The sequence below is a fragment of the Diabrotica virgifera genome, chromosome 3, assembly GCF_917563875.1.
Source record: "Diabrotica virgifera virgifera chromosome 3, PGI_DIABVI_V3a".
NCBI lineage: Eukaryota > Metazoa > Arthropoda > Insecta > Coleoptera > Chrysomelidae > Diabrotica > Diabrotica virgifera.
Window position 1 is genome coordinate 78,674,364 of NC_065445.1, and position 19,769 is coordinate 78,694,132.

General features: G+C 32.1%; 2 protein-coding genes across 5 annotated transcripts in view; one reads left to right on the forward strand and one right to left on the reverse strand.

Annotated features, from left to right (window-relative positions):
- LOC114335969 (ADP-ribosylation factor-like protein 4C) overlaps positions 1-19,769 on the reverse strand; it is a 311,831-nt gene that overhangs the window by 286,021 nt on the left and 6,041 nt on the right. The gene's annotated exons all lie outside the window — the stretch shown is intronic.
- Positions 15,095-19,769, forward strand: part of LOC114327867 (cuticle protein 64) — a 159,826-nt gene continuing 155,151 nt past the window's right edge. Inside the window, exon 1 of the mRNA XM_050645258.1 lies at positions 15,095-15,272. The gene's annotated coding sequence lies outside the window, so the exon portion shown is untranslated. The remainder of the gene's footprint in view (positions 15,273-19,769) is intronic.

A 19,769-nucleotide genomic window follows, 5' to 3' on the forward strand; every position in this document is an offset into this window, starting at 1 on the left:
TTTTTTTAATTTATCACTTTTTGGCATATATACCATACTAGTTACGTCATCCATCTGGACGTGATGACGTAACCGATGATTTTTTAAAAGAGAGGGTAGGGATTGTGTGACAGCTTATTTGAAAGGTTATTTACTTCTCTATTCAGTAATATAAACGTCCAAAAAAATTAATTTTGAATTAAATTAATTGATACAAAAAGAAGAATGTATGTAATTCATTTAATTCAAAATACACTTTAGTCCTGTCAGAAAACAGAAATAAATGTTGATTTGACAAATAAATATTGTTTTCGCTTAAATTCAATGTTAAAGCTGCCACCCACCTGTCTCTTAGCAGTTTGAACATTGAATTTAAGTGAAAAGCAATGTTTATTTGTGAAATAAACATTTTTACCTGTTTTCTGACAGCAATAAAAAATGTATTTTGAAATCAATAAATTGCATACATTCTTCTTTTTGTGTCAATTAATTAAATCAAGAATATATTTTTTGGCCACCCTGTATAAATAATTAGGTTATTGTTTATATTACTGAATAGAGAATTGAATAACCTTTCAAATGAGCTATCACACAACCCCTACTCTTAAAGAAACCATGGATTACGTCATCATGCCCAGATCGATGACGTCACTAATACCAAAAAGTCATAATTTAAAAATAAAAATCAACCTGTCTCACGATTTCGCTCCAAATTCACCCATTCTCGAGATAATGAATTTATTCCAACTCAAACGTCCTCACTGTACGTATTGTATGCGTCAACGATTTCACCCCTATTCAGCGGTCCCCATAAGCGCGGTCCCCGATTGAGCGGTCTCAATACAGCGGTCCCCGTTTCAGCGGTACACCGATTCAGCGGTGCCCAATTCAGCGGTCCCCATAAACGCGGTCCCCAATAGAGCGGTCTCAATAAGAAAATAATAATATGACAATGATAAGTAATTAGTTTTATTGTAGGATATTATTTTAACTAATTCTTGTTTGAAAATATACAGGTAATATCTAAGTATCTGGTATATACCCCAGTTAACAGGGAAAACAATCATCGATTTCACGTAAAGATGTTCTACAGGGTTTTCAAAGTTTTAAACGGTAGATGAGGGATAACTGATGATAATTCCGTGAAGACGTACAGCTGATTTTGCTTTTTTTTTTAACAATTGTAAAGAATGAAAAAAGCAGTTTTTTGACTATAAAACGTTTCTTGTACATTTTAGAGAAAAATGTTTCAAATAAATGTAGATCTTAAAAAGTTCTTTAATTTGGTGGTAAGCATATTGTAATATATAAACAATTGACCGAGATAATTGCAAAAAACCCCCATTTTTGCAGTAAATTATAAATATTAATAACTTTATTTTTTGCACAATGACGTAAAATTTAATGACTTTAAATTATGTCAATTAATGAGTTATTTAAGTGTGCTAAATTTCAACCAGATCGACCAAATAGTTTATAAGTTATTCAATTTGTTTATCCCAGAGAGCAATTGTTTATACAACTGTTCTTGCCCTACAGTGACTCTGTGAGATATTTAGCAGATCGCAGTCGATTATTTGAGACTTTAATTTTAAGACTTATTAAAAAAATTTTACCATTTTATTGAAATTGTTATTAAAAAACTGTTTGAAAAAGACATGACTTTTTAGCTTATAAACAATTAGAATAACTTAGATATTTTTTATGTTCCGTGCTTGCATGTAGGCTCAATGAAAAGCTGATGAAAAAATTCATATAAAAAAAGAAAAAATAATTTTATATGACAAACAGAAATCAAGTTAGCATTTATTTTTTAATAAATCATATTTCCGTTGTTCATAAAAACTAAGAGCTGAAAATTGAACAGATTGTATATGAGAATCTACATTTTATGATCCAGTTTATGAACTGCCTATGCAGTGAAATAATAAAAAGTTGTGACCCTTTAAAATGATGGAAAATCATGGAAAAATCAATTGATTACATTTTTTTTTAATTATTGAATTTTACAATTATTTCGTAAGAATTCTGTAAATTTTATTAATAGGCTATTGATTATGTACTATAGAAAGGAACTACAACGTTAACGGGGTTTTATTATTTCATATGGTCAATGAATCTCTATATATGAAAAAACCGCGGAGTGCTACCATTTAAAGGGGTGCGTTTTTGAGAAATGGGTGAATTAGTCCCTGGGCACAGGTTACATTAGGGTGAGTTCTATGCAATTTTGGTACAAACACGTCTACATAAAAATTGTTCCTGGTTAAATTTCCTATCTAAATATAACTTTTTAAAGTCAAAGATACTTTTTTTACAAAAATATATTCAAAAGAAAAAGCACAAAGAATCCCAAAAGAAAGAAATTTTGTTTTTTGTCCCATAACTTTTGTCCACGGGGATATAGGTATAGACATTGCTTCACAGAAAAAAAACTTACATATTTTGTATTTAAAATGATGTTTAGTAGTGGTCATTAGGATTTACAGTTTTCGAAATATGATTTTTCAAAGTTCGCCACTCACAACAATTTTGGGCAATTTTCCTTGTTTTTTCGCAAATATCTGTAACTTTTTTCTACGTAACTTTAGGCATATGCAATGGTACATGTAAGAGGAATAGAAATCAATTACCTTTAAATTGTTCTACTGTATAATGTTGTACGACTTCTTTTAAAGAGGTTATCTTTTTCAAGACTTTATACTTTTAACGAGTTTTTATATTTTTTACGATTATTTTTTAAATTTCCCATTATAACTTTTTTCTCTACATTTAGGTATATATTATATAACAAAAAAAAAATAAAGCTTATTCTGTTTACTTTAAAATGGTGTATTATAAAAAATTCTAGGATTATTTTTGAATAAGATATGCTTTTTCAAAATGTAATAAGTACTTGCAACGATTTTTGATTTTAGGATTAATTTTTAAATTCCTCATTATAACTTTTTTATGTGATTGTGTGTTATGATCACAAACCATACATACTCATAGACGTTTCACGTAAATTGTCAAGGTCAAGACAGCAAATTAGTTACCATTCCAATCCAGAGATGTCGCTGTCATTCAATTCTCTTGTCATATTTAACAACTGACAGTTGACAATTAAATTAATTTCATAGATGAGGGGGTGCTTAATTTGTTATTTACTTTTTATTTTACAGTTTGTGGTTTAAATATTTTATTATAGTGGTGTTACGTTTTTAATTAGATTTAATCACAATTTTAATCAATTGTATTAACCTCCTCTCCGTTTTTGTGAGTAGAATTTTTAGTTTACATTGATCATCCCGTGTTGTGTTTCTCCCAATGAACTGGTTTCTCCACATTTAAAAAACAATATAATAGATCCTGAAAAAGTTTATTTCAATAGACAGGTGTGTCATCAACATTTCGGGCCTATATATTTTTGGAAGTTTGTAAAAGATTATAAGGTATTTATCTAAACGATCATCCTACAAGATTCTTTCAAAAATTTTCATTTAACTCAATATTACAACATCAGTGCTTTCACGTGACATATGTCAGTAGTGTTTATAGCATTTTGAAAACAAATTGGAACATTTGAAGTTTTCAGTAAAACATTGAATTGTCTTTCTGTTGTTTTAATTTCCTGCGAAATTTCATCAAAAATCCCGCAAAATTTATAATTTGAAATTCCTACATAACTAAAATTTGTCAATTTAGTTCCCATTCCAATCAAGAGATGGCGTTAATTCGATCCAAAAGATTAACATGGTCGTGAAACGTCTATGAGTATGTATGGTTTGTGGTTATGATTGAATCTTATTTTTTATAGGTAATTCTTTGGATACACTTGATGTATGTGTAAGTTCAATAATTAGAATTAAATTTCTGTATTCGTTTTAATAGTAATTTATTTGAATAAATTTATATAATTAAGTACAAAAATTAAAAATAAAAGAATGTTCATGAATTTTAATTTGATTATTCTAGTCAACGTCTACAACTTACAAATTGCTTCTTTGCAAGTTATAGTTCATCTTCTACAAAGTGTATTTATTTCTTTAAATAAATCATCTAACTCAACTTCGTCAAGAATGACTGCAGCGCGATTGAAACATTTTTTTCTCTTCTTCTTCCAGGCTTGTCGGATTTGTCGTACTGGCATCATAAATGACCATCATTAAAAATGCTCGTTGCATAATGTAGTATTATTTTGAAAATACGTAAATAAAACATCAAATTTTTTGCAAATTATTTACCATATTACCCTACTTTTTATGCAATTGCAAAGCTATATATAGGGTGATTTTGGGACAATTTATTGTTTATTTTATAAAATTCATTTTTTATTGTTAAAACTACTGTCCCCAAGAGGGTCCTGTTTTTACTCATTTTCCTGAACGATGCCTCTCAAACGGCATGCTGCAGAACCAAACGCCGCTGAAACGGGTCGGTGGAATCGAGAACCGCCAAAACGGGGACTGCTGAAATGGGTACCGCTGAACCGGGGACTGCTGAAAAGGGTCGGTGGAATCGAGAACCGCTGAAACGGGGACTGTTAAAATGGGGTCTTACCGCGTCAACATCCAAATTTATAGTTTTTAAGCTTAGAGTATGGAAAATTTTTTATTTTTTTCCATGCTCTAAGTTTTTAAGTAACCATAATGTATGAGATGGTAGTCGAAACAGAGGTTGCAAGAATCAGCGCGTAATAATGGCCTCACAAATTTATCGGAATGTTTAACAAACTTAACTAAATTTCATATTTTTGTGAGATGCATTCTCAAAGATTTCTCAGTAATTGTATCGTTGATTCGTGTTTTACGCTCTTGTGAACGACTCAAGGCGAACTCAGAATACAATTCACTGTTTTCTAAAACAATTATTCTTTCGGACACACCATTTAATAATGTCGAAATTATATTTGATCAAAGATTTCAGATTTCCTAAATGAGTTCGTGCTTGTAGAGACGGAGATTTATGATTATTAATATGTTACTAAGTTTGGCAATGTTTTATATTCGATTATTTATATGAAGATTGTGAAACACAATTATTCGAGTTATTTATTTCTTATTGTAACTTTATATATAAGATACATGAACTCATCTAATACGTTGTTAATTATTCTTTCTCAATAATTTCACAATACTCGAAATATACAGTTGCTGCATTAAAACTTTCCACATTTTATATTACTTATGACGGCACTTGTCACAGTGTGGTACTCTTTTTATTTTTCACATGCCCAGCATTATTTATAGGATATTTACTCTACTTACTTAAGCCGTCCTCTTGTACCTTACGGTGTCGAGGTAAGTGGACAAATCAGACGTCTCCATGCCTTTCGGTCAGTAGCTAGTCTCTCTGCTTCTCTCCACCCAATATTTCTTTTTGCGCAAGCCTTTCCAATATCCGCGTTCCACGTTCTTGCTAGCCTGCCTCTTCGTCGTTTGTTGTCGGATGCCGCTTTCCATACCCTCTTTACAGTTCTACCTTCACTCATTCTCGAAATATGTCCGAATCTCGATAACTGTTTCGTTTCAAGTCTGTCTAAGGTCCTTCCAATACTGCACCTTTCACGTATGTCTTCATTTCTTATACGATCACGTCTGGTCACCCCGGATACCGCACGTAAATATCGCATTTCGCATGCTTGAATTTTACTAGGGATGTTGTCGTTCACTGTCCACGTTTCACTACCGTAGAGTAGCACCGGCTCGTATACAGTTTGAAATACAGTAGACTCGCGATTATCCGAGTCTAGGTTATCCGAGCCCCTTGGTTAACCGAGGCAAAGTCATAACTGGTGAGTTACAACTTTCAACCTTGGAGCAAAATCGTCGCCTCAAAAAGAGGAATGAAGCTTACGCAAAAATCAATCAGACTTTTTTAAAAAGCAGTAATATTGATAAGGCAAATGTTTTTATCTTTTATAGACAGTACTGTATCAGTTTTGTCATTAAAATGTTCACAGTTATGGTCATTTACGTGTTTTTCTATCAATATAACCAAGCTCAGTGTTAACCGAGTTTTTCCGTATCCGAGGTAGTCACGGTCCCAATTACCTCGGATAATCGCGAGTCTACTGTACTTTCATTTTTGTTTTCAGGCTTACTTCTTTCTTCCTAATAAAACTTTTATTTAGTGCATAGTATAATTTTGTTGCACTCATTACCCTGCTGTTTATTTCTGGTTCTATATTTCCTTGCCCATTCATTGTTGATCCTAGATACTTGAAGTCCTCTACTTGTGTAATGATCTCATTATTCAGCTTTACATTTATATTTTCCTGAGTTTTCGATATTACTAAAGCTTCTGTTTTTTTCAATATTTATTTTCATCCCAAATTTCTTAAAGGCTTCATTCCAAACATTCACATGCACTTGTAAGTCTTTCTGATTTTGCCACAATTACCAGGTCATCGGCATATATCAACTCTGACACATAAACTTATTGAAGTTTATGCACACCAACCATAGTTCTTTTTACCGCATTCTTTTGCAATTTCGTCCATTAGAGTGATGAATAACAAAGGACTCAGAACACCACCTTGTCTTACACCTATCCTTGTGTAGAATTCTAGAGATAAGTGATTGTTCGATCTTACATTATTACGTGTACATTTATATATACTCTTTATTGCTTGAATTAACTTCGGTTTCACATTTCTACGGTTTAATATTTCCCAGATCTTGTTACGTGGCGCCCGATCAAATGCTTTTTCCAAGTCCACAAAATAGAGAAACAACTTACTGTTATGCTATAGGGCTTTTTCTGATAACTGTCTCACCGTGAATATGAGATCGGTTGTACCTCGCCCTGGCCTAAAGCCGCATTGGCTGTCATCCAGTGTGGCCTCGATATTTTCTCGCAGCTTTTTTTCTAGTATTATTTCGTAGATTTTACTAGCAACTACCAACAATGATATTCCCCTGCAGTTAGAACACTTATGTTTATCACCTTTTTTGTGTAATGGTAGAATAGTTGCAAGAGTCCAATCTCTAGGTATGCATCCAGTACGCCAACAGCTCCTTATGGTCTTTCATAGTAATTGTAATCCTTCTCCTTCCATATATTTATTAGCTCAGCCTTAATATTATCGTGTCCTGCAGCTTTGCCATTTTTTAATTTTAAAATTGCTTCCCTGTATTCTTCGTATGTTATGTCATCATCATCATCTTGTTGTTCATTTAAATTGTACTCCTCCCTGTCATTCCCTATTTCGTTGTTGTCTCCCATTAATAATTCCATAAAATGTTCCCGCCATTTTTCGGTAATGTCTTCATTTTTTAATAATATGTTACCATCTTTGTCCTCTAAACCGGGTACTCTAAAAGTATATTATAATAAACTTTATTTTACATAGCTGCAGTTAACGTTTAGTATAGAGGGTGTTCCATCAATATGTGTGAATATAAAAATATATAAATCGTATCTTTTTGCGTTCATAGGATGGACCCAATGAATTCGGTTCCTCTTATTTCTCTTTCTTCGAAGATAAAGTAACCACAACGCTATAATTTGATTTCGCTCCGTATAATACCTATACCTTTTATTCTACGAAATTATATTTAGTTTTATAGGGTAAACGACTCGGTGAAGACTGGAGTACGAGGAGAACAACATTTAAAAACGAGTGGTTGACGGAGGGTCTTTTAAATTCTGTATATGAAAAACATAGATTGTAATGTTGTTCTGAAGCTATTTCCTTGTGGCATTTTTGTAATAAACTATTATAAATGGGAAATAAGCCACAATTTAACTAAAAAAAGATTTTATTAACGTTTCGACGCCCAAATCGGATGTCGAAACGTTAATAAAATAATTTTTTTAGTTAAATTGTGGCTTCTTTCCCATTTAGATTAGTTTATTACATAGATCGTATGAGTTAATTAGATGAGCTAATCCAAGATCCCACAAATAACTTAGTAGAACACCGATTATAAAAACAAATTAAGACTTTTAATTAAAAACATAAGAAATAATAACTGAAAGAATAGAAATTGCAAATGAATTAAATACGCATTACAGTACATTAGGACAAAAGTATGGACAAAAAATACTCATTTGTAATGATACATCGTCATGATACATATTATCAGACATCGTATCATGTACCTACCTCAGCCACAAAGTGTAAATAAAACTAATATACCAAACAACACAGCAAAATATCTTCGTGCGACTCAATTCTTATTGTGTGAAAAGGACAAGTGCGTCAAAACTACCGCACGAGAAAACCCTCGCACGTTCAAAATTCTTATAATGTGAAACAGCACTAAGGATTTACAATACCGTAGATACAATAGAATCTAAACAGTTTTTATGGTACGGGTATGCAATGCGAATGAATGATTTTGGAAGGAGTTTTGTCAGTCGGAAACATGGTGTTGCTATGACGTTTTATCAATTAAAAATAGTCTAGTGAGATAATCATTGAAATAATGTTGAATGGCGTTTTTATTGTTTTTATTAAATATTATTATGTAATAATTGTTAATATTGACCTTTCAGGTGTATCGACTATATAAAACGTTTGTTTTCTTTATAAGATCTTCTTCTCGGTCTTGAAATCAAGCAGCACACAGCACACACTACATCTCGAGCATACCTTTATCATTTTTCTGCTCCCTCGACCGTAATCTACAAATCAATAACAAGCGCAATGTATGATTCAGAACAATCATTAGATCTCGAGAAATACACATATCGGTGAAATCATATCTGCTAAACCGATTCGATTTCTCCTCGCATGCATGCACTTTTCGTTGTCTATTTTTACTTTTCCCGAGATTGCTTTTGTGACTCGGAGTAAACATGTATTAAAAATGCAAATTGCATACGTTTAAACTGGCACATAACAGGAGAGCAGAAGAATAACTTTCTAACCTAAATATATTTGTTAATTTATTGACTAAATGCATAATTTTTATATGTTTATAATTTACATACGAGGAATTTAGACCATAGTAAATCCTCTTTTGATTATTTTTGCAAAGCAAGGTTTAGTTAGAGAAATTCAGACGCAGGCTTATTAGCCTGCGTCTAAAGTCTAAAGTTGTTTATATTTTTAACTTATTCCAACGGCCGCATATGAAATGCCTCCCGAAAAAGGTTTTCTTACCTGTCGCTAAAATGATCACATACGAATTGCCTCCCAAGCCTTAAATAAATTACAAGCTTCTAATCTTTATGTGAACGTGAGACGTTGCCACATCTTCGTCTCTTTGTAAATTTTTGGCAAAATTGGTATTTTGTTATTTATTTTATTTTCAACCTTTATGTATTAAACATTATTGACACTTGGCGGTATTTATAAATTTCATCTAACTTATACATATGTAATTAGTTTTATAACCATTATAATATATTTTATAATAACCATTATTTTTTGTTATTAATAATTTAACAAAAAATATAAAAGCATAATAAGTATTTTATAGATTTATTAAAAATAACATCACAAAAAATTTTTTTGGAAAATATTACAAAGTGTGTATAGAAATATAAAATTACAAAATATTTTTCCTAAATTTATATGATACTACTTTGACAAATTCTAATCTATTTATGTATTTTACATTCTCTTAATTCTAAAATTTTTTCATTTAGAAAATTTATTTTTGCTCTATTTTCCGCAACAATTTTTTGGGTGTCGAAACAGAATTCATTTTAATGTAGTAGGTCTGGACCCGCGTATGAAAAAAAAGTTGATTAATAGCAAGCTGAAAATTTGTTAATAGGTTAAGGGTGTCTAGTCGGATAAACTTTGATATATGGGAATACTGTAACAGGGGCAGTTTTAATTGTGGAACAGGTTAAAAATTTGGAACGGTCAGACCACGAAAACGTCACATTTATTTTGTCCGACACAACAGACTTAAACTCTCCGAACAGAGATTAAACTCTCATGCAAAAATCAGACTGATATTTATCACCTGTCATAATTCCTGTCATTTGATATATTCTACATGTTCCACTCATTAAAACGCCCATTTAGTGATAAATAGCAGTCTGATTTTTGCATGAGAGTTTAATCTCTGTTCGGAAAGTTTAAGTCTGTTCTGTCGGACAAAATACATGTGCCGTTTTCGTGGTCTGACCGTTCCAAATTTTTAACCTGTTCCACAATTAAAACTGCCCTTGTTCCAGTGTTCCCATATATCAAAGTTTATCCGACTAGACACCCTTAAGCTATTAACAAATGTTCAGCTTGCTATTAATCAACTTTTTTTTCATACGCAGCATCCAGACCTATAGGTATTTATTTGAAATTCTAAAATTATATCAATAAAATTATTAATGTTAGGATGAGGGCAGTAGAAAGAAGAATTATACCTGGAATGAAAACTTTCGCATGGGTTTGTGATTCTTTGTAAGGATGAAGAGTGTGCAGCCCAACCTTTATCCCTTTTTCACATCCCTGGGTTTTTACAAATGCTTTGCAGGTTTTTTTAGTTCATGTCCACCGTTTTACTGTATCTTTGGCCAACATTTTTTGACAACCGAATGTAAAACCATCAATTGATAGTAAAGGGTTGCCCTTTTGACTGACACTTATCGTTGATTCCATTATTTCGGATGTTATGACTTAAACACAATTTGATCTTGAAATCGACGAATTGACAAGCTTGAAATAGACAAACTGACTGATGCAGGAACTAATAAACTTTCACGTATTTATGCCCGGTTGCACCAACAGATCTTAGGCTTAAGTCGAGGATATCATAAGAATTAATATAATAGAATTACAGTCGGAAAAATGAAAGAATACCCATGAACGAACATATAAAACACGCTGTATTTTCCTGTCACCGTGTCACAAAGAAAATTGCCCAGCGCAAGTACATGTAATAATAATTATTACATGTACTTGCGCTGGCCAATTTTTTGTATGGCACGGTGACAGGAAAATACAGCGTGTTTTATATGTTCGTTCATGGGTATTCTTTCATTTTTCCTACTGTATAATATATTACAATAAGAATACAATAATATAATAATAGATATTTGATAATAAGGTAAGAATCTAAAATTATGGTGCAACGTAAGTGATACTCAAGGAGGCCCTATCTATAAGTAGAGCTTAGCTAAGCTGGAGCTTACGATCTGTTGGTGCAACCAGGCATTAGCCCATTAGCACAATTTACAAAAGATAATATAAACAAACAAAAAGATTAAGATAAAAGTGCATATTCATGGAATCGTTAAGAAGAGATTAGAATCGGAATTGGAATTACCCAGAGAATATAAACAAACAAAAAGATTAAGGTAAAAGTACCTATTTATGGAATTATAAAATGTAATTATAAATATGGAAGAGCTTAGAATCGGAATTGGAATTACCCAGAAAAGCTAGATATTAGATTGTCGGGTAACAACTTTCTTTTCTAAAAAGAAATATGTCGTACTGTGAAATATTTACGTGAAATAAATTTTATGTACACTGCATGAAGAATTAGAAAAATTAAAATAGATAGATACTACCTATTTAAATTATGATTTGGCAACATTGTGTCATTAAACAGAGATTAAATAGACAAAATATAAGCCTAAATGATTAACGAAAAGGAGGCATTTCGATTGTACCTGGGAGGCATTTCATGTATGAAAATATTTACCTGAAAAAGTGGGAGGCATTTCGATAACGCCGATTCCAACAATGAAAAAAGAAGAGTTTTAGAGCTACTGGTGACTTTGTTCATTAAATCTGGATTTCTAGTCAGGACTTTGAAGAGATTTAAAGGAAGTAGAAAATATCAAATAGAAAAAGATAAAAACTAAAGACGGTAATCACCGCAACTAGTCCAAGTAATGAAGCTTAAAATAGGACAAAACCTCGCAATTTTTACAGAATGGATCGATTTGCTTGAAAATTTGAGAGTAAGTAGTGGATAGTCCAAGGATCAAAATCTATATGATGCCGAAAGGCGCTATTACCATGGGGGTGGTTGCCACCCCATCTCGGGGGTGGAAATTTTTATTATATTTTGACCGCAAGAGTTGGTAAAAACATTCATTATAAGCAAAAAACGTTCAATACATTTTTTTGATAAAATTAATAGTTTTCGATTTATTCGCTATCGAAAGTGTTAGTTTTATATCGAAAAATCAATGTTTTTAATCCGTTTTCTGCTAATTAACTCAAAAAGTTTTCGTTTTATCAAAACAACTTTACTTAACAAAAATGTACCTTTTGAATAAATAAACAAAACCGTTTTTTTTTTATTTTCTTTAAGACCAATAGTAATCGAGCTATACTTTATTATATGTTGGCTCTTCTTCGTCAAATGCTAAATATTGTAGTTTCAAAATCAAAGGACGAAAAACTATGCATTTTTCGAGGATCTTGTTGAAACTAAATTAAAGTATTTAAAACTATGTATCTCCAGAAATAAAAAAAATCTCTAGCTAAAAAATTAAGTGACATAATGAAAAGAATGTCAGTCCCTATTTTTTCAGCAAAAAAGTGATCGTAAACAACCCCCTAATCACCACCCTAATTAAAATTTGTCATTGACCTGATTTGGTTTTCTTGATTTATGTATTGTTAAGGGAGGGGGGTATGGTTTGAAATCAACATATCAAGCCCATTTTTGTGAATTTTTTTCGGAGCTATGGTACAATTATTTTATTTTTAAATTAAATAAACATATTAAGTACAATTCAAAGAATATTTAGAAAAAAATTCAATCCACAATATTGAAAAGTAAGCCATTGGTGACAAATTTTGCCAGGCAGCTCACAAAAAAATGGATTTTGCGGTGAGCATCAGAACTCGTCACTAGATCATACGAAACAAAAAATTCAAAAATATTTAATTAGCTTATGAGTTTCACGAGGTCACAACGTCGAGTTTTTTATTTTTAATGATTTTTGAATTTTTGGTATCACTCAGAAATAAAAAAAAATAAAATTTTTGGTAAAAATTTTGTGAAAATCAACAGATTTATTATTGTTGAACAAAAAATAAGCAAAAAAGGAAAAATATCTCGACGTTGTTACCTCATGAAATGTCTCAAGAAAATCTGTGCAAAATATCAGGTAGATCGGCCGAGTAGTTTTTCAGTTACAATGTCCACCGCATTTGAAGAAGTAGTTTTGAGAAAAATGCGTTTAATGTTTTGACAACTGCATCTTCATCTTCTTATTTGTCTGCCAAATCGTAAAGTGATGCACATTGGAATGTTTTTTGAATCGAGGAGTAATCTACAAAAGAGAAGGCGAACAGTTGTTTAACGTTTCTCACTACGCTCAAGCGTGCTGGCGCAAAGTCGCGGCAAAGCGAGTCGAAGGTAGAGATATTCAACACTGTATCTCTGGTAATTTTATTCCGATTATTTTGAAATTTTCAGAGAGTATTCTTGAAAGTATGCACTTTTATTTGAAATAATAAAAAAAAATATTTCACACCATCCCCCCCCCTAATAGATTCTAGAAGTTTGATCGGCTTAGAATGATTACTTAAAAAAATGGAGTTAAAAGCGAATAACGAGTTTTTGTAGTTTGGTGAAAAATGCCCCTTTCTTCAGAATAGAAAGATTAGCACCAGAGATACGAAAAATATTTAAATATGAAATTGTAGCTTATTTAATTCCCAAGAAATTGGTTTGCAAAAATTTTTTTACTGCAAAAATTTCTAGCTATTGACAATTAAAACTTGTAATATCATGCAAAAACCACCTTTACCAACCCTTTCAATGCCACCTCTTTTTGTGACTAAGAATTTTAAAAGGATTTCAATATTAATAGCCTTATAGATCTTGTAAAAACCTTCAAAATTCTTTTTTAACGAACTTTCTAAGATAAAAATAAAAAAGTAACTGTTAAAAAAATCAATATATTTTTTTGAAAAAAAAAAGAAATCCAATTAGAAGCATAATAATGTAAGTTAGCGGTGTTTTTAGTCATTGGCCTTATTTATTCTCCTTTACTTATGTATTAATAATAGACTCTAGAAGTTTGACTGGCTTAGAATGATTAGTTTTTAAAAAACTGAAGTTTAAAGCGAATAACGAATGTTTGCAATTTGGTAAAAAATGCCATTATCTTCAGAATAGAAAGATTAGCATCAGAGATACGAAAAAATGTTTAAATAGGAAATTGTAGGTTATTTAATTCCCAAGAACTTGGTTTGATAAAATTTGTTCTACGGCAAAAATTGAGTGAATCGTAAATGAGTATACCATCGAAAAACATTGATTTTTTAGTTGGATATAAAACTAACACTTTCGATAGCGAATAAATCAAAAACTATTAATTTTATCAAAGAGATGTATAGAACATTTTTTGCTTAGAATGATTGTTTTTATTAACTTTTGCGGTCAAAATATAATAAAAAATTTCCCCCCGAGATGGTTAAACTTTAAAATTGCACGAAATTATAAAATAATATTATAAAATCATCGCACGAAAATGTCCACGAGGGATTTCCATTTTTGCACGGAATTGATCATTTTGAAAATTTATTGCTGCTAAACCAGGCAATAGATTCGCAATAATGTCAATGTTCTTTCGCTATATGACTGTGTCTTCTTCTTAACGTGCCCTATCAAGTCCCCTTGACGTTGGTGATTAACATGGCGAAACTTGTCTCGGGCTATTCTAAATAGTTTCTCTGCTTTCTTTATGCCTGTCCACTCCCTCATATTCTTCAACCAAGAGGCCTGTTTTCTAACAATTCCCCTGCGTCTTTCTATTTTATCCATCATAATAAGTTTAAAAATATTATACCGGTCTCCCCTTACTACGTGTCCAAAATAGGCCATCTTTCTACATTTGATATTATCATAGCTGTCCATGATATTTTTAGTGTACGTATTTGCAGCCACATTGCCTCCAAACGACTAATGGTGAATATTTTTAATGTCCATGCTTTGACACCGTACAAGAGGACTGACCAAATGTAACATTTAATCACGCGCGTCACGAAGTTGAATTTGCAAGTTATCATTACAGAAGAATCCCCTTATTTTTAATAATGTTGTGCGGGCTATCTCGATTCTACATTTTATCTCTTTATGACTTTGTGTACGAGCACCACACTCTCGCGAAGTTACTTCGGGAAAGTTGACCGAAGTCCGAAGTACCCGTCACTGCACACTCGTTCAACTTCACGGGGAACACATCGACGCGGGGTGATATCTACTTCGATTCCTTTGACTCGATCGCAAAAACCGCCACCGAATGGAAGTAGACCGAGGCGCAGCGAGGTCGCATGAGGTTACTGTCTACATTCTTGTACTCGCTGAACTTCGATCGACTTCGCGAGTAGTATAGTGAGCGTTAATGTAATACGCCTCGTATAATAAGTGAAACATCATGTAAGTATCTATGATAATCTTTTTTTTATCGTAATATCGCACTAAGCTGGGCTTAGAAGTTAATAAACGACAAACCTATAATGCTGGTAAGATTACAATGTAAAGATAATATTGGCAATAAAATATTGCAAGCATAAACACATTCCAGACGCAATTAAGTTCGTAATGAATTGGCTATAACATTGTTATCGCACTCAACTAACAAACTGATAAGCCGTAAAATTTAAATTTTATTTACAACGGAACTTTCTGCCGGGGACAGGGTTGGTATAATACCAAAATTAAATCTGAAGACATTAACTCTATTTAGATCTTTAAGAGAAGAGAAAGAGTAAAAATTAATGATTACAGTAAAACCTCCGTTAACCGAAATAATTGGGGGGAGGCCGTTTTGAATAACAAGAATTTCGGTTAAAAATAGCATTGTTTTTAGTATTCTTCTTGTATCAAATTACATAGTATTGAACAGATATACCTTCAAAACATCGTTGTCAAAGGAAAACACAAAAGAAAGAAGATTTCTTTAAAAAACACTCTAAATATGTTATTTTCCTTAATTGTATTGCATTTTTTTAAATTTACTTTTTATTGACAGAATTATTGAAACTGTCAGCCATTTCGGTTAAAGGATGTTTCGGTTGAAAAGGTTTCGGTTAACGGAGGTTTTACTGTACTTACATGTTTTCGCATGAAAAATATGAAACAGACATGATTTTCAGCGGTTTTCAAATTCATAGCACAATTTTACACTACTGAGCAAGGTGCAGCCCAGGAATTAACGAAGTCAAAACTGATTTCAAATATTGCTACCAAACTTTTCACAAACGTTTAAAAATGCGTACGTTCAAGACTGCGGTTCTAAATAGCTGGATATTGATGGTGTTAAATTATCGGCACATATTTTTAGCCTGGAATGTCTTTTTCCTAATGATTTTTTTCCGTTTATCTCTCCTTCTCTTGACCTTTATCTTCTCTCTTATGTCCCAAGTGGAGTAGATTCTTCTTTTTAATAGTCAGTATAACTTGCTTCTCTTTTTTTGTTTGTCTTGACACTTCGGCATTAGTGATTATTGCATTAATACGCGTCTATAGGTCTATACCGTCTTAACTAGTTACCGTAATCAAGAATATAAAAAATACGAAAATATTGAGATAGATCTGTCTCCAGTCCAGAACCAATCAGATATAAAATACATAGAAACTGATGGCATCAGTATTGAACACGTAATGGAAATAAGATACTTTGGAATTAAACTGTCTAGCTAAATACGGCGTCCTGAACAAAGAAGTGAGAAATCAAATACAAAAAGCAAATAGACTGGCAGAGTGCTTTAATAACACTATATGGCGAAACCGACATATTACCACTGAGATGAAGTCAATAATTTATAAAGTCAGTATAAGACCAATCATGACATATGCATCAGAAACAAGACTCGACACAGCCACAGCCATAACACAAAGACTACTGGAAACGGCAGAGATAGAATGGAAAATTGAATTACATACTGGAAATACGCTGAGTGATCGAAAGATGAGTAAAGACATTAGAAGAAAATATAACGTACAGTGTATAAACGAATGGACACTAAATAGAAAAAAGCATGGAATAACCACATAAGCAGAATAGGGGAGCCCCTTTGGTCAAAATAGCAAGAGATAGATAAATCAGCAATAGGTAGAAGAAGTATCGGGCAACCGCGCAAATGATGGAGTAAGAACTTTCCATAGAGATATCAATCCGCCAATGAGCAAGCAGAATTGCTTATAAAGAGGAAAAGAAGAATAATAAAAAACAACAGTATATTTTTTAGTCTTTGATAATTCCCGGACCATTTACAATAATTTATTATCTTTAGAACCAAATATTCTCGTATGCTTCCGGACTATATTAATTTCACAACTTACATTTTATGTTACTAACGACCGCCACTGTAATACTTATTTTCATACTTTACTTTAGCGAAAAAATAATGCAAAACGACGAGCAACAGACGCTCCCAAGATAAATTGCAAGTAATTTAGATTTTCTAGAGAAATCAATTTTGAGAGTCTTAATTAAGTTGACAAGCGACCACAACGAGAACGGACGAGAAAGCCGCAATTAAGAAAAATCCTTTGAGAAGAAAAAAAAGACGGGAGAGAAAGGCAGTCCGAAAAAATGAACATTGTGGAATTTTAGAAAATTGGAAACCACTCTTTTATAATAACAGGATAATTAACGGTACAGGACAACGGAAAAGAGCAAACATGTACATAGCTCAAGGAAATATTTTTATAATAATCTTCATTTCTCTATAAATACAAAAGATGTCAAGATGCTGAAAATTTCTACAGAAAATACTATTATTCTGGTGTTCATGTATGTATTTTAAAAAGAAAAACGATTTTATTGAAATAATCCTTCATTAATTGCAAAACATGGTTACAAAAGAGTTATGCATATTTGTACGGTTTTATTTACTAAAAAAAATCTGTAAAATCCACTAACACCGGGGTGATAAGGTAATCACTAGACAAATAAAACGCTCCCTGACCTTATCACGTATTAATTTTTATCTAAAACTGTTTTTTAATATAGGATGCCTAATAGAAGCATGTTAAATTTTGTGGAACATCAAAAAAACGAAGTACATGTTACCCATAAAAATATTTGAACCAAAATTTACCAAAATTTATCAGAATATAGAAGGCTCTAAGAAGCAGAAAAGCTAATTAAAAAAATATTTCTTTTCATCTTTTATTAGCCTGTTTTGATCCACTCCTACATGTATAATATTAGCTATTGCTTTTATGACAGTCCCGTCTCGTTTCTGTGCTCTTCTTCTACCACGATGTCATTTTCAATGTTAACTTATATTTACTTAGATAATAAATACTTATTTGTGTACATACTGAATTAAAACTGTATCGTTTCTAATCTTGTAAGTGATGTAAATAACCTTTTTATTTGTTTTAATCGACATCCTTAATTGAATTTTTATTTTTATCTTGATTATAAAGGGCAAATATTGATTTATATTTACGTCAACAGATCTAATTTAGGAAGTATTGATCAAACTCTAAAAAAATATATGTAATTCTGGAATTATTGATCAGATTCTTGAAAATTTTCCTTGTGCGTGGGGTAACTAAGTTTTCTGAAGTGCGTAGAACTATGATATTATTCTATTAGGATTTTGAACTTTGAGGGACAAAAGTATATTATTATTAAATTGTTTAAATGCGATCTGAAACAAAAAAAAACTTTAACAAGGTGAGTGCAAAGACCATAGATATTATGAAGATTTTCGATAATTGTGTGACCTAATACATACAAGGCACGAATTCGGAAAAATCTTCTTTGCCAGTATTTATATGTAGAATCATAATTTGGAAGGTTTACTTCCGAGGCGCTGAACCAAAAAGCGCAAAAGACAAAAACTGTATCAGCAACCAAGAGGAGACCCTGGTATATTTAGGACACACCAAGCTTAAGGCTTAAGACTTGTAAAAACTTCTACAGGGTATAAAAATTCTAGACTGTGTGTAGGAAACAACAATGGGTAGCAAATAAAATAAATTTCTTTTTTTTTAACTAAGTTAATGGCACTGGCGTAGCCAAAAGGCCACTTATGATAAAATAAGTTTCAGTGTCAGTATTATTAGAAATCTTTTGGATCAGACTGCATTGCTGAAGGGGTCCAATCTGCATAACAGCAACAGCATGCAAACTGCAGATCTTTTTAATCTTCTCTTAGGTGCCACCTATAATGGAAGTTGGCAATTACTTCTGCAAATTCATCTCTATAATGTGGTTTTCTTATTAGGATTGGGAGGCTTAGTCCTGACCAATCCTTGACGTTAAGCAGCCAGGTTATTTGTCGTCTACCAGGCCCACAATTTCCTTCTATCTTTCCTTCCATTACTAGTTAACAAGTTTAGTGCCCATCCCATGACACATGAGTAGCATCACGAAGGTTTTAAAAAAGGTACTGATGACGCATAAGTTGCGTCAGTAGTACTGTGTAAGTATGTAAATGAACGATTTAAGTATGTGGTACCAGCCAAGTGGCACTTGCTCAAGATGGGCACCGAACGTGTTAAAGGAAATTATATCCATGGAATTTTTAGAGTACTACAGAATATCCATATCTCATAGTTTCGCAGGCGTCGTAACGTGCTAATTGTTAGCATCCAGGCTTTCATGCCATGTAGTAAGATACTGTGTATATATGGCATTTTATCGTGCAAAATCGAACAAAAATTGTTTCATTTTTAGATATACGTTTCTGGCCTGTTCTATTCTACACAATTTACTTCTTGTTCTGAGCCTAGAGTCTCATGTATCCACCATCCTAGATATTGTACACTTTTCAACTTGTTGAATTAGTTTGCCATTTAAGTACATAGTAATCCAGTTATGTTTGGAGTATTCTTTTCAGTAAATAAACAATTTGATAAACTTTCTCAATAATCAAGTCCATTGTTCTTTCTTGAAAACTACCAATGAGTACT